This window comes from Lepisosteus oculatus, unplaced genomic scaffold (assembly GCF_040954835.1).
Source record: "Lepisosteus oculatus isolate fLepOcu1 unplaced genomic scaffold, fLepOcu1.hap2 HAP2_SCAFFOLD_410, whole genome shotgun sequence".
In the NCBI taxonomy this organism is placed as follows: domain Eukaryota; kingdom Metazoa; phylum Chordata; class Actinopteri; order Semionotiformes; family Lepisosteidae; genus Lepisosteus; species Lepisosteus oculatus.
In genome coordinates, this window is record NW_027167946.1 from 55001 (window position 1) to 70000 (window position 15000).

At 60.3% G+C, this 15000-nt stretch overlaps 11 non-coding genes across 11 annotated transcripts in view; all 11 read right to left on the minus strand.

The window, feature by feature from the left end:
• Positions 1-4788: 4788 nt before the first annotated feature.
• LOC138229136 (U2 spliceosomal RNA) lies at positions 4789-4979 on the minus strand. The gene has a single exon (XR_011185616.1). It is a non-coding gene; the product is annotated as a U2 spliceosomal RNA (small nuclear RNA).
• Positions 4980-5796: 817 nt separating this feature from the next.
• On the minus strand, positions 5797-5987 carry LOC138229137 (U2 spliceosomal RNA). Its single transcript, XR_011185617.1, has one exon. It is a non-coding gene; the product is annotated as a U2 spliceosomal RNA (small nuclear RNA).
• Positions 5988-6800: 813 nt separating this feature from the next.
• On the minus strand, positions 6801-6991 carry LOC138229139 (U2 spliceosomal RNA). Its single transcript, XR_011185619.1, has one exon. It is a non-coding gene; the product is annotated as a U2 spliceosomal RNA (small nuclear RNA).
• Positions 6992-7810: 819 nt separating this feature from the next.
• LOC138229140 (U2 spliceosomal RNA) lies at positions 7811-8001 on the minus strand. The gene has a single exon (XR_011185620.1). It is a non-coding gene; the product is annotated as a U2 spliceosomal RNA (small nuclear RNA).
• Positions 8002-8817: 816 nt separating this feature from the next.
• LOC138229141 (U2 spliceosomal RNA) lies at positions 8818-9008 on the minus strand. Its single transcript, XR_011185621.1, has one exon. It is a non-coding gene; the product is annotated as a U2 spliceosomal RNA (small nuclear RNA).
• Positions 9009-9827: 819 nt separating this feature from the next.
• LOC138229142 (U2 spliceosomal RNA) lies at positions 9828-10018 on the minus strand. The gene has a single exon (XR_011185622.1). It is a non-coding gene; the product is annotated as a U2 spliceosomal RNA (small nuclear RNA).
• An 817-nt stretch (positions 10019-10835) lies between these two features.
• Positions 10836-11026, minus strand: LOC138229143 (U2 spliceosomal RNA). Its single transcript, XR_011185623.1, has one exon. It is a non-coding gene; the product is annotated as a U2 spliceosomal RNA (small nuclear RNA).
• Positions 11027-11842: 816 nt separating this feature from the next.
• LOC138229144 (U2 spliceosomal RNA) lies at positions 11843-12033 on the minus strand. Its single transcript, XR_011185624.1, has one exon. It is a non-coding gene; the product is annotated as a U2 spliceosomal RNA (small nuclear RNA).
• An 817-nt stretch (positions 12034-12850) lies between these two features.
• On the minus strand, positions 12851-13041 carry LOC138229145 (U2 spliceosomal RNA). Its single transcript, XR_011185625.1, has one exon. It is a non-coding gene; the product is annotated as a U2 spliceosomal RNA (small nuclear RNA).
• Positions 13042-13858: 817 nt separating this feature from the next.
• LOC138229146 (U2 spliceosomal RNA) lies at positions 13859-14049 on the minus strand. The gene has a single exon (XR_011185626.1). It is a non-coding gene; the product is annotated as a U2 spliceosomal RNA (small nuclear RNA).
• An 815-nt stretch (positions 14050-14864) lies between these two features.
• Positions 14865-15000, minus strand: part of LOC138229147 (U2 spliceosomal RNA) — a 191-nt gene continuing 55 nt past the window's right edge. Inside the window, exon 1 of the small nuclear RNA XR_011185627.1 lies at positions 14865-15000. This exon is cut by the window's right edge and continues 55 nt beyond it. This is a non-coding gene — a small nuclear RNA (U2 spliceosomal RNA).

Sequence of the window (15000 nt, forward strand, 5' to 3'; positions counted from 1 at the left end):
CTCCTGTCTGAGGTAAGAAGCAGCGTTACGTCATCTGCATAAGCCGCAGTTTTTGCCTGTATCCCACCACTACCGGGAACTACCACACCTTCCACCCAGGGGTCGCTTCGGATCTGTTGCAGGAAGGGCTCCAAGTATAATACATAAAGTAAAGGGGACAGGGGGCACCCCTGCCTCACACCACAACTCACCACAAACCCTGTCCCCAACCTTCCATTAACACTGACCTTGCTGACAACCTTGTTGTATAGTATCTTAATCCATCGAATAAAACCCTCGCTGATTCCTAATCTTTTAAGAACCTCCCACAGGAAGGGGTGATGGACCCTGTCGAAAGCTTTACTTTGGTCCAAATTTACCAGCATAAGCTCAAGGCCCCTCTCCTCTACCCATTCGATGGCATCTCGCACAAGCTGAAGATTCCAAAACAGCTTCCTACCTTCAACGCTACACGTCTGTTCTCTACAGACTAAATTGGGCATCACCTTCCTCAGCCGCCTGCTTAGCACCCTGGCCAAGATCTTATAATCGGTGCAGAGCAGTTGGATCGGCCTCCAGTTTTCCAGATCTTCCTTAGGACCTTTTTTGTAAACCAGAGTTAAGATTCCCGTTTTCATAGTCCCTGCAAGCTCTCCTGACATCAGTATCTCCTTAAAAACCTCCAGAAGCATAGGCTGCAAGGTAGCCCAAAACACTGAATAAAAATCAATAGGCAGCCCATCTATACCCGGAGCTGTGCCCTTCCGCAACCCCGACATTGCATCCTTTAGCTCCTCACCTGACACGTCGCCATCTAAATCATCGGTGTTCCCGATCTTCTTACCTATCCCTGACAATAGTTCTTCCCACACGCCAGTGTTCACCGATTTTTCCACAAACAGCTCTTGATAAAATTTCGACGCACAACTCACCATACCCGGTGGGTCAAAAATAACAGTCCCATCTTTCTGTTTTAAACCTTCGATCAAAGTCCGTTCTTGCCTAGATCGCACCGAACTAAAGAAAAGAGCCGAGCACTTCTCGTTATTTTCTATTAGGTTACCCTTAATCCTAAAAAGAAAGTCCCTAGCTCTTGATGTCCACCATTCTTTCATTTTATGTCTAAGCTCTGCAGCCTTCTGTGCATCAAATGCCTTGCCTTGGTTAAATGCTTCATACAGATTCTGCAGTTCACATTGCAGTTGGTCTATTTCTTTCTTTTCCTGCCCTTTCCTGACACGGCAAAACTTAATAGATTCCCTACGCACTGCCTTCTTACACGCCTCCCACCAGTTTACTGCAGATGTAAATTTCCATCTACTGTTGCAGAAAGTCTCCAATAACGTCATTATCTGACTTCGATACTTGACCTCCGACAATACCTTGATGTTTAATCTCCAGAAGCCTGATCTAGGCCCGGAGTTGTCCGAGGTCATGTAGACAGACAGCAGCATGTGATCAGAAAACCACACTGGAGTTACCTGTCCAGCCCGGGATAACCCTCGCATGGTAGTGAAGATATAATCCAGTCTTCTAAAAACGTTCCTGCCGTTGCTCCAAGTGTAGTTTTTAGAAGTCGGGCCAGGAATGCCAAAGCCATCCTGCAACTTAAAGTGTGCTACCAGCTCCCTCAGGGCACGTGCCCCTGCCCTGTTTGTATCGCCGATATCTATATTAAAATCTCCGCCCATAATCACAGTTCTATTTGTGTAAAGGAGTGGCTCAATTGACTTAACCAAATCCGCCTGTAGGCGTCTTTCCGCCGGCCCGTATACCGCAATCAGGCGTACCTTTAAGCCATCCCACACCCCATCAACAACCAATAACCGCCCCGGAACAACCGAAAGGACATCATTGCACACAAAATTTGACAAACCACACAGAATCCCCACCCCTGAGGAGTGCACGCCCCCTATACTCCACCAAGACTGTCCTGTTTGCCACTCTTTCTTAAAAGCTCTAATGTCCCCCTGCGATCCTAAATGGACCTCTTGGAGAAAACAAAAGCCGAACCGGCGTCTTCCGAGATCATCAAAGACGCCCGCCCGCTTCACAGGGTTTCTCAATCCCCTGACGTTGACCGTACAAATTAAGCAATTCATGGCGGGTCGTGGAGAGCTTGTACTTCCACCTCACCTGCCCGACTAACCACTGAATTCCCTGACTCCGCAGATGTCGAATCACTCTCCTCCTCCCCTGAGTGCTGCGAGCTCTCCTCTCCCGAGGAAGACATCTCACACTCTGGATCCTCGGATTCCTGCGAGTGACCGGGTTTCTCTATCTCCACCTTGCCTCCTAGTTCAGCTTCGCTCCCCTCGCTACTTACTATTGGGTCACCTTGCCCAGGCGGGATGGGTTCTTCGCTGACCACCACCTCCTCCATTTCTGCAGGGGTGGCCACAGCAGCAATAGGATTTTCACCCCTTTCCGCCTCTAGGCTTTCCTCTGGGCCCTTCTTTTGCACTCTAACTCTTCCTGAGGCCTTCTTACATGGTCTCCTAATCGCCCCCCCCTCACCACCCTCTCTTCCTACTGCTAATTCAGGGGTTTTGTCTGATCTTAAAACCATCTCCTCACTACCCTTCTCCTCTACACCATCAGAGTCACTGCCTGGAGTCTCTATAGGCAGTGCCTGAAACCGATTTTGAGTGCTAATTCGGGCCCGACGCAAATCAGGACCCTTTGACCTTCTCTCTCCCTTCCTTTTAGCAGACCTGCTCAAGACTGGAGACCAGCTAGGAGACTCTGGCCTCTCCTCAGGGACCATATCTGCCCAAGATCTGGATTTTACAGGCTCCGAAACCTCTCCACCCGCCTTCTCAACATTTTGCCCCCGACCTTCCTTGCCTCCCTCCTCAGGTTTCCCCTGAGACCCCCGGAAAATTACAGGTCCGCCCGATGGGCCCGGTAAGTCCAGCCTCGGGTCCTCAGCGGGAACCTTCACAATGTCCGCAAAACTTTTCCGTTTCCTTGGACAAGAACGATACATATGTCCAGCAGACCCACACAAATCGCAGGTCATTACTTGTGCACAGTTTTTAGCCTCGTGCCCTGCCATACCACACCTCCTGCAGAGTCCCCCCGGACAGTTCGCTGCAATATGTCCCAACTGCAAACACTTTTTACAGGTCAGTGGCTGGCCAGGGTAGAACAGGTAACCCCTGTTTGAACCAATTCTAAAGAAAGCGGGAGGGTGTAAGATTCCCTCGTCCCCCGATGGCTTCGGCCTGAGCCTGACCATATACCTCCTCCTCCCGGTCCAGACTCCCACCCGATCTATCTCTTTAACTCCTGCCCCCTGAATGTCTACAAATCTTGATAAGAACATCGCGACGTCTCTCTCTGGTAGTAGTGTATTAAACACATGTACAGTGAGAGTCCGCAGTTCCCTTGCAAAGAGCGGTTCTATCAGAAAACTCTTCAGTGGAACATAGTCTTTGCCAAATTGGGCCTTACGCCACACGGCCTCACACAGTTTATCCGACTCCATGGTTAAATCAAAAATTCCTTTATTCACAAAGTCTTGCAAACTGGTAATGTCCTTCACCTGAACTCCCAGTGCACGAAACAATACATCCTGTTCGAACTTGTCCCTGTTCTTCCAATTCTCCTTTTCTTCCGTAGTCTTCACCACGAATCGCACTGTGCGCCGCATCTGCCCCTCTCGGGACAGAGGGTGCCCAGCCGCCGAGCTGCGGGTCCACTCACCCGCCGCCGCCGTCGCCGCTGCCGCCGCCATCCGGAAGCCCCACTTCGCCCTCTGGGCTCAACCCAGAGCGACTACCCGTGGTAGCTTGTGGACCCTCGGCCTCCTTCCTCCTCCGGTAAGGTTCCCCTCCGTCTCCCGGCTGGCTCTCCTTCTCCTTCCTCGCCGTCACCGCCGTCACCGCCGTCGTCTTCTTCCCCGCCGTCGTCTTCTCTTCCCCTGACTTAGTCCTCTAGCCGCGGACATGCCACGTGCTATCGGATCTAAGCCAAAAGGCCGAGAAGCGATGCCCGACGCCGGCCTTGGGCGGGCGCGCGGGCGTCCGGCTGGCGCGCAGCGGCGCAGGCCGACGCCTCGGGAGCCCGGTCCGCACGCGGCTGCCGGCCGCCCGGACTCCGCTCTCCCCCTCTCTTGCCTGCCTGCTTGCTCGCCTGCCTGCCCGCCAGTCCCGGGCGGGGGCCCTGCTCTTGGATCTCCTGTCAACGGCCCGACAACGACCGCAGCCGCAGGGGGGCGCCAGCCGGCCGGCCTCCTTAGCTTAGGCCCCTCCCACCAGCAGCAGCTGTGCCGAGCGAGCTGCAAGCGAAAGCGGACCGTCGGCACCTGCGGGCAGAGGCAAGGGGCAGCGCTCTCTCGGGAGGGACGGGGACACACACACACACAGACGCGCGCGCCTGCCCGCCTGCCGGAAAAAAAGGAAGAAAAGGTGTATATACTAAGTTTTTTGGAGGGAAACCGCCCGGCTGTCGAAAGGGGCCCGCCTGCGAGGACGGGGACACACACACACACACACACATACACACACACACACACACACACACAAAAGCCACGCCTGCCTCCCTGGGAAAAGGCTGAAAAAACTAAGTTTTTTGGAGGGAAAACGCACGGGAGCCGAAAAGGGGGCCGGCCTGCTTGCCCAGAGAGTCGAGACGCGGGAAAGTGCACAGAGGGAGCACGGGAACGGAGACGGGGAGGGGGAGGGGGAGAGAGAGACACACAGATGGACGAGAGACGAGACCCGAGAAGAAGGAGCTCCAGTCCACCTCGCTTGCTTGCTTGCTTGCTTGCTTGCTAGCTACGTCTGTCTTTTCACCGCTGAGAGAAGGTGGTGCACCGCTCCCGGAGGCGCTGCAATACCGGGCCGATGCGTGGAGAGGACGGAGCAAGCTCCTGATCCAGCTCCCTGTTCCAAAAATCCGTTTAATATGTGGTCCCCCGATGGGGGACGTATCAGATATTAAACTGATAAGAACAGATACTACACTTGATCTTAGCCAAAAGGCCGAGAAGCGATGCCCGACGCCGGCCTTGGGCGGGCGCGCGGGCGTCCGGCTGGCGCGCAGCGGCGCAGGCCGACGCCTCGGGAGCCCGGTCCGCACGCGGCTGCCGGCCGCCCGGACTCCGCTCTCCCCCTCTCTTGCCTGCCTGCTTGCTCGCCTGCCTGCCCGCCAGTCCCGGGCGGGGGCCCTGCTCTTGGATCTCCTGTCAACGGCCCGACAACGACCGCAGCCGCAGGGGGGCGCCAGCCGGCCGGCCTCCTTAGCTTAGGCCCCTCCCACCAGCAGCAGCTGTGCCGAGCGAGCTGCAAGCGAAAGCGGACCGTCGGCACCTGCGGGCAGAGGCAAGGGGCAGCGCTCTCTCGGGAGGGACGGGGACACACACACACACAGACGCGCGCGCCTGCCCGCCTGCCGGAAAAAAAGGAAGAAAAGGTGTATATACTAAGTTTTTTGGAGGGAAACCGCCCGGCTGTCGAAAGGGGCCCGCCTGCGAGGACGGGGACACACACACACACACACACACATACACACACACACACACACACACACAAAAGCCACGCCTGCCTCCCTGGGAAAAGGCTGAAAAAACTAAGTTTTTTGGAGGGAAAACGCACGGGAGCCGAAAAGGGGGCCGGCCTGCTTGCCCAGAGAGTCGAGACGCGGGAAAGTGCACAGAGGGAGCACGGGAACGGAGACGGGGAGGGGGAGGGGGAGAGAGAGACACACAGATGGACGAGAGACGAGACCCGAGAAGAAGGAGCTCCAGTCCACCTCGCTTGCTTGCTTGCTTGCTTGCTTGCTAGCTACGTCTGTCTTTTCACCGCTGAGAGAAGGTGGTGCACCGCTCCCGGAGGCGCTGCAATACCGGGCCGATGCGTGGAGAGGACGGAGCAAGCTCCTGATCCAGCTCCCTGTTCCAAAAATCCGTTTAATATGTGGTCCCCCGATGGGGGACGTATCAGATATTAAACTGATAAGAACAGATACTACACTTGATCTTAGCCAAAAGGCCGAGAAGCGATGCCCGACGCCGGCCTTGGGCGGGCGCGCGGGCGTCCGGCTGGCGCGCAGCGGCGCAGGCCGACGCCTCGGGAGCCCGGTCCGCACGCGGCTGCCGGCCGCCCGGACTCCGCTCTCCCCCTCTCTTGCCTGCCTGCTTGCTCGCCTGCCTGCCCGCCAGTCCCGGGCGGGGGCCCTGCTCTTGGATCTCCTGTCAACGGCCCGACAACGACCGCAGCCGCAGGGGGGCGCCAGCCGGCCGGCCTCCTTAGCTTAGGCCCCTCCCACCAGCAGCAGCTGTGCCGAGCGAGCTGCAAGCGAAAGCGGACCGTCGGCACCTGCGGGCAGAGGCAAGGGGCAGCGCTCTCTCGGGAGGGACGGGGACACACACACACACAGACGCGCGCGCCTGCCCGCCTGCCGGAAAAAAAGGAAGAAAAGGTGTATATACTAAGTTTTTTGGAGGGAAACCGCCCGGCTGTCGAAAGGGGCCCGCCTGCGAGGACGGGGACACACACACACACACACACACACATACACACACACACACACACAAAAGCCACGCCTGCCTCCCTGGGAAAAGGCTGAAAAAACTAAGTTTTTTGGAGGGAAAACGCACGGGAGCCGAAAAGGGGGCCGGCCTGCTTGCCCAGAGAGTCGAGACGCGGGAAAGTGCACAGAGGGAGCACGGGAACGGAGACGGGGAGGGGGAGGGGGAGAGAGAGACACACAGATGGACGAGAGACGAGACCCGAGAAGAAGGAGCTCCAGTCCACCTCGCTTGCTTGCTTGCTTGCTTGCTTGCTAGCTACGTCTGTCTTTTCACCGCTGAGAGAAGGTGGTGCACCGCTCCCGGAGGCGCTGCAATACCGGGCCGATGCGTGGAGAGGACGGAGCAAGCTCCTGATCCAGCTCCCTGTTCCAAAAATCCGTTTAATATGTGGTCCCCCGATGGGGGACGTATCAGATATTAAACTGATAAGAACAGATACTACACTTGATCTTAGCCAAAAGGCCGAGAAGCGATGCCCGACGCCGGCCTTGGGCGGGCGCGCGGGCGTCCGGCTGGCGCGCAGCGGCGCAGGCCGACGCCTCGGGAGCCCGGTCCGCACGCGGCTGCCGGCCGCCCGGACTCCGCTCTCCCCCTCTCTTGCCTGCCTGCTTGCTCGCCTGCCTGCCCGCCAGTCCCGGGCGGGGGCCCTGCTCTTGGATCTCCTGTCAACGGCCCGACAACGACCGCAGCCGCAGGGGGGCGCCAGCCGGCCGGCCTCCTTAGCTTAGGCCCCTCCCACCAGCAGCAGCTGTGCCGAGCGAGCTGCAAGCGAAAGCGGACCGTCGGCACCTGCGGGCAGAGGCAAGGGGCAGCGCTCTCTCGGGAGGGACGGGGACACACACACACACAGACGCGCGCGCCTGCCCGCCTGCCGGAAAAAAAGGAAGAAAAGGTGTATATACTAAGTTTTTTGGAGGGAAACCGCCCGGCTGTCGAAAGGGGCCCGCCTGCGAGGACGGGGACACACACACACACACACACACATACACACACACACACACACACACACACAAAAGCCACGCCTGCCTCCCTGGGAAAAGGCTGAAAAAACTAAGTTTTTTGGAGGGAAAACGCACGGGAGCCGAAAAGGGGGCCGGCCTGCTTGCCCAGAGAGTCGAGACGCGGGAAAGTGCACAGAGGGAGCACGGGAACGGAGACGGGGAGGGGGAGGGGGAGAGAGAGACACACAGATGGACGAGAGACGAGACCCGAGAAGAAGGAGCTCCAGTCCACCTCGCTTGCTTGCTTGCTTGCTTGCTTGCTAGCTACGTCTGTCTTTTCACCGCTGAGAGAAGGTGGTGCACCGCTCCCGGAGGCGCTGCAATACCGGGCCGATGCGTGGAGAGGACGGAGCAAGCTCCTGATCCAGCTCCCTGTTCCAAAAATCCGTTTAATATGTGGTCCCCCGATGGGGGACGTATCAGATATTAAACTGATAAGAACAGATACTACACTTGATCTTAGCCAAAAGGCCGAGAAGCGATGCCCGACGCCGGCCTTGGGCGGGCGCGCGGGCGTCCGGCTGGCGCGCAGCGGCGCAGGCCGACGCCTCGGGAGCCCGGTCCGCACGCGGCTGCCGGCCGCCCGGACTCCGCTCTCCCCCTCTCTTGCCTGCCTGCTTGCTCGCCTGCCTGCCCGCCAGTCCCGGGCGGGGGCCCTGCTCTTGGATCTCCTGTCAACGGCCCGACAACGACCGCAGCCGCAGGGGGGCGCCAGCCGGCCGGCCTCCTTAGCTTAGGCCCCTCCCACCAGCAGCAGCTGTGCCGAGCGAGCTGCAAGCGAAAGCGGACCGTCGGCACCTGCGGGCAGAGGCAAGGGGCAGCGCTCTCTCGGGAGGGACGGGGACACACACACACACAGACGCGCGCGCCTGCCCGCCTGCCGGAAAAAAAGGAAGAAAAGGTGTATATACTAAGTTTTTTGGAGGGAAACCGCCCGGCTGTCGAAAGGGGCCCGCCTGCGAGGACGGGGACACACACACACACACACACACATACACACACACACACACACACACACACAGCCACGCCTGCCTCCCTGGGAAAAGGCTGAAAAAACTAAGTTTTTTGGAGGGAAAACGCACGGGAGCCGAAAAGGGGGCCGGCCTGCTTGCCCAGAGAGTCGAGACGCGGGAAAGTGCACAGAGGGAGCACGGGAACGGAGACGGGGAGGGGGAGGGGGAGAGAGAGACACACAGATGGACGAGAGACGAGACCCGAGAAGAAGGAGCTCCAGTCCACCTCGCTTGCTTGCTTGCTTGCTTGCTTGCTAGCTACGTCTGTCTTTTCACCGCTGAGAGAAGGTGGTGCACCGCTCCCGGAGGCGCTGCAATACCGGGCCGATGCGTGGAGAGGACGGAGCAAGCTCCTGATCCAGCTCCCTGTTCCAAAAATCCGTTTAATATGTGGTCCCCCGATGGGGGACGTATCAGATATTAAACTGATAAGAACAGATACTACACTTGATCTTAGCCAAAAGGCCGAGAAGCGATGCCCGACGCCGGCCTTGGGCGGGCGCGCGGGCGTCCGGCTGGCGCGCAGCGGCGCAGGCCGACGCCTCGGGAGCCCGGTCCGCACGCGGCTGCCGGCCGCCCGGACTCCGCTCTCCCCCTCTCTTGCCTGCCTGCTTGCTCGCCTGCCTGCCCGCCAGTCCCGGGCGGGGGCCCTGCTCTTGGATCTCCTGTCAACGGCCCGACAACGACCGCAGCCGCAGGGGGGCGCCAGCCGGCCGGCCTCCTTAGCTTAGGCCCCTCCCACCAGCAGCAGCTGTGCCGAGCGAGCTGCAAGCGAAAGCGGACCGTCGGCACCTGCGGGCAGAGGCAAGGGGCAGCGCTCTCTCGGGAGGGACGGGGACACACACACACACAGACGCGCGCGCCTGCCCGCCTGCCGGAAAAAAAGGAAGAAAAGGTGTATATACTAAGTTTTTTGGAGGGAAACCGCCCGGCTGTCGAAAGGGGCCCGCCTGCGAGGACGGGGACACACACACACACACACACACACACATACACACACACACACACACACACAAAAGCCACGCCTGCCTCCCTGGGAAAAGGCTGAAAAAACTAAGTTTTTTGGAGGGAAAACGCACGGGAGCCGAAAAGGGGGCCGGCCTGCTTGCCCAGAGAGTCGAGACGCGGGAAAGTGCACAGAGGGAGCACGGGAACGGAGACGGGGAGGGGGAGGGGGAGAGAGAGACACACAGATGGACGAGAGACGAGACCCGAGAAGAAGGAGCTCCAGTCCACCTCGCTTGCTTGCTTGCTTGCTTGCTTGCTAGCTACGTCTGTCTTTTCACCGCTGAGAGAAGGTGGTGCACCGCTCCCGGAGGCGCTGCAATACCGGGCCGATGCGTGGAGAGGACGGAGCAAGCTCCTGATCCAGCTCCCTGTTCCAAAAATCCGTTTAATATGTGGTCCCCCGATGGGGGACGTATCAGATATTAAACTGATAAGAACAGATACTACACTTGATCTTAGCCAAAAGGCCGAGAAGCGATGCCCGACGCCGGCCTTGGGCGGGCGCGCGGGCGTCCGGCTGGCGCGCAGCGGCGCAGGCCGACGCCTCGGGAGCCCGGTCCGCACGCGGCTGCCGGCCGCCCGGACTCCGCTCTCCCCCTCTCTTGCCTGCCTGCTTGCTCGCCTGCCTGCCCGCCAGTCCCGGGCGGGGGCCCTGCTCTTGGATCTCCTGTCAACGGCCCGACAACGACCGCAGCCGCAGGGGGGCGCCAGCCGGCCGGCCTCCTTAGCTTAGGCCCCTCCCACCAGCAGCAGCTGTGCCGAGCGAGCTGCAAGCGAAAGCGGACCGTCGGCACCTGCGGGCAGAGGCAAGGGGCAGCGCTCTCTCGGGAGGGACGGGGACACACACACACACAGACGCGCGCGCCTGCCCGCCTGCCGGAAAAAAAGGAAGAAAAGGTGTATATACTAAGTTTTTTGGAGGGAAACCGCCCGGCTGTCGAAAGGGGCCCGCCTGCGAGGACGGGGACACACACACACACACACACACATACACACACACACACACACACACACAAAAGCCACGCCTGCCTCCCTGGGAAAAGGCTGAAAAAACTAAGTTTTTTGGAGGGAAAACGCACGGGAGCCGAAAAGGGGGCCGGCCTGCTTGCCCAGAGAGTCGAGACGCGGGAAAGTGCACAGAGGGAGCACGGGAACGGAGACGGGGAGGGGGAGGGGGAGAGAGAGACACACAGATGGACGAGAGACGAGACCCGAGAAGAAGGAGCTCCAGTCCACCTCGCTTGCTTGCTTGCTTGCTTGCTTGCTAGCTACGTCTGTCTTTTCACCGCTGAGAGAAGGTGGTGCACCGCTCCCGGAGGCGCTGCAATACCGGGCCGATGCGTGGAGAGGACGGAGCAAGCTCCTGATCCAGCTCCCTGTTCCAAAAATCCGTTTAATATGTGGTCCCCCGATGGGGGACGTATCAGATATTAAACTGATAAGAACAGATACTACACTTGATCTTAGCCAAAAGGCCGAGAAGCGATGCCCGACGCCGGCCTTGGGCGGGCGCGCGGGCGTCCGGCTGGCGCGCAGCGGCGCAGGCCGACGCCTCGGGAGCCCGGTCCGCACGCGGCTGCCGGCCGCCCGGACTCCGCTCTCCCCCTCTCTTGCCTGCCTGCTTGCTCGCCTGCCTGCCCGCCAGTCCCGGGCGGGGGCCCTGCTCTTGGATCTCCTGTCAACGGCCCGACAACGACCGCAGCCGCAGGGGGGCGCCAGCCGGCCGGCCTCCTTAGCTTAGGCCCCTCCCACCAGCAGCAGCTGTGCCGAGCGAGCTGCAAGCGAAAGCGGACCGTCGGCACCTGCGGGCAGAGGCAAGGGGCAGCGCTCTCTCGGGAGGGACGGGGACACACACACACACAGACGCGCGCGCCTGCCCGCCTGCCGGAAAAAAAGGAAGAAAAGGTGTATATACTAAGTTTTTTGGAGGGAAACCGCCCGGCTGTCGAAAGGGGCCCGCCTGCGAGGACGGGGACACACACACACACACACACACATACACACACACACACACACACACACAAAGCCACGCCTGCCTCCCTGGGAAAAGGCTGAAAAAACTAAGTTTTTTGGAGGGAAAACGCACGGGAGCCGAAAAGGGGGCCGGCCTGCTTGCCCAGAGAGTCGAGACGCGGGAAAGTGCACAGAGGGAGCACGGGAACGGAGACGGGGAGGGGGAGGGGGAGAGAGAGACACACAGATGGACGAGAGACGAGACCCGAGAAGAAGGAGCTCCAGTCCACCTCGCTTGCTTGCTTGCTTGCTTGCTTGCTAGCTACGTCTGTCTTTTCACCGCTGAGAGAAGGTGGTGCACCGCTCCCGGAGGCGCTGCAATACCGGGCCGATGCGTGGAGAGGACGGAGCAAGCTCCTGATCCAGCTCCCTGTTCCAAAAATCCGTTTAATATGTGGTCCCCCGATGGGGGACGTATCAGATATTAAACTGATAAGAACAGATACTACACTTGATCTTAGCCAAAAGGCCGAGAAGCGATGCCCGACGCCGGCCTTGGGCGGGCGCGCGGGCGTCCGGCTGGCGCGCAGCGGCGCAGGCCGACGCCTCGGGAGCCCGGTCCGCACGCGGCTGCCGGCCGCCCGGACTCCGCTCTCCCCCTCTCTTGCCTGCCTGCTTGCTCGCCTGCCTGCCCGCCAGTCCCGGGCGGGGGCCCTGCTCTTGGATCTCCTGTCAACGGCCCGACAACGACCGCAGCCGCAGGGGGGCGCCAGCCGGCCGGCCTCCTTAGCTTAGGCCCCTCCCACCAGCAGCAGCTGTGCCGAGCGAGCTGCAAGCGAAAGCGGACCGTCGGCACCTGCGGGCAGAGGCAAGGGGCAGCGCTCTCTCGGGAGGGACGGGGACACACACACACACAGACGCGCGCGCCTGCCCGCCTGCCGGAAAAAAAGGAAGAAAAGGTGTATATACTAAGTTTTTTGGAGGGAAACCGCCCGGCTGTCGAAAGGGGCCCGCCTGCGAGGACGGGGACACACACACACACACACACACATACACACACACACACACACACACACAAAAGCCACGCCTGCCTCCCTGGGAAAAGGCTGAAAAAACTAAGTTTTTTGGAGGGAAAACGCACGGGAGCCGAAAAGGGGGCCGGCCTGCTTGCCCAGAGAGTCGAGACGCGGGAAAGTGCACAGAGGGAGCACGGGAACGGAGACGGGGAGGGGGAGGGGGAGAGAGAGACACACAGATGGACGAGAGACGAGACCCGAGAAGAAGGAGCTCCAGTCCACCTCGCTTGCTTGCTTGCTTGCTTGCTTGCTAGCTACGTCTGTCTTTTCACCGCTGAGAGAAGGTGGTGCACCGCTCCCGGAGGCGCTGCAATACCGGGCCGATGCGTGGAGAGGACGGAGCAAGCTCCTGATCCAGCTCCCTGTTCCAAAAATCCGTTTAATATGTGGTCCCCCGATGGGGGACGTATCAGATATTAAACTGATAAGAACAGATACTACACTTGATCTTAGCCAAAAGGCCGAGAAGCGATGCCCGACGCCGGCCTTGGGCGGGCGCGCGGGCGTCCGGCTGGCGCGCAGCGGCGCAGGCCGACGCCTCGGGAGCCCGGTCCGCACGCGGCTGCCGGCCGCCCGGACTCCGCTCTCCCCCTCTCTTGCCTGCCTGCTTGCTCGCCTGCCTGCCCGCCAGTCCCGGGCGGGGGCCCTGCTCTTGGATCTCCTGTCAACGGCCCGACAACGACCGCAGCCGCAGGGGGGCGCCAGCCGGCCGGCCTCCTTAGCTTAGGCCCCTCCCACCAGCAGCAGCTGTGCCGAGCGAGCTGCAAGCGAAAGCGGACCGTCGGCACCTGCGGGCAGAGGCAAGGGGCAGCGCTCTCTCGGGAGGGACGGGGACACACACACACACAGACGCGCGCGCCTGCCCGCCTGCCGGAAAAAAAGGAAGAAAAGGTGTATATACTAAGTTTTTTGGAGGGAAACCGCCCGGCTGTCGAAAGGGGCCCGCCTGCGAGGACGGGGACACACACACACACACACACACACATACACACACACACACACACACACAAAAGCCACGCCTGCCTCCCTGGGAAAAGGCTGAAAAAACTAAGTTTTTTGGAGGGAAAACGCACGGGAGCCGAAAAGGGGGCCGGCCTGCTTGCCCAGAGAGTCGAGACGCGGGAAAGTGCACAGAGGGAGCACGGGAACGGAGACGGGGAGGGGGAGGGGGAGAGAGAGACACACAGATGGACGAGAGACGAGACCCGAGAAGAAGGAGCTCCAGTCCACCTCGCTTGCTTGCTTGCTTGCTTGCTTGCTAGCTACGTCTGTCTTTTCACCGCTGAGAGAAGGTGGTGCACCGCTCCCGGAGGCGCTGCAATACCGGGCCGATGCGTGGAGAGGACGGAGCAAGCTCCTGATCCAGCTCCCTGTTCCAAAAATCCGTTTAATATGTGGTCCCCCGATGGGGGACGTATCAGATATTAAACTGATAAGAACAGATACTACACTTGATCTTAGCCAAAAGGCCGAGAAGCGATGCCCGACGCCGGCCTTGGGCGGGCGCGCGGGCGTCCGGCTGGCGCGCAGCGGCGCAGGCCGACGCCTCGGGAGCCCGGTCCGCACGCGGCTGCCGGCCGCCCGGACTCCGCTCTCCCCCTCTCTTGCCTGCCTGCTTGCTCGCCTGCCTGCCCGCCAGTCCCGGGCGGGGGCCCTGCTCTTGGATCTCCTGTCAACGGCCCGACAACGACCGCAGCCGCAGGGGGGCGCCAGCCGGCCGGCCTCCTTAGCTTAGGCCCCTCCCACCAGCAGCAGCTGTGCCGAGCGAGCTGCAAGCGAAAGCGGACCGTCGGCACCTGCGGGCAGAGGCAAGGGGCAGCGCTCTCTCGGGAGGGACGGGGACACACACACACACAGACGCGCGCGCCTGCCCGCCTGCCGGAAAAAAAGGAAGAAAAGGTGTATATACTAAGTTTTTTGGAGGGAAACCGCCCGGCTGTCGAAAGGGGCCCGCCTGCGAGGACGGGGACACACACACACACACACACATACACACACACACACACACACACACAAAAGCCACGCCTGCCTCCCTGGGAAAAGGCTGAAAAAACTAAGTTTTTTGGAGGGAAAACGCACGGGAGCCGAAAAGGGGGCCGGCCTGCTTGCCCAGAGAGTCGAGACGCGGGAAAGTGCACAGAGGGAGCACGGGAACGGAGACGGGGAGGGGGAGGGGGAGAGAGAGACACACAGATGGACGAGAGACGAGACCCGAGAAGAAGGAGCTCCAGTCCACCTCGCTTGCTTGCTTGCTTGCTTGCTTGCTAGCTACGTCTGTCTTTTCACCGCTGAGAGAAGGTGGTGCACCGCTCCCGGAGGCGCTGCAATACCGGGCCGATGCGTGGAGAGGACGGAGCAAGCTCCTGATCCAGCTCCCTGTTCCAAAAATCCGTTTAATATGTGGTCCCCCGATGGGGGACGTATCAGATATT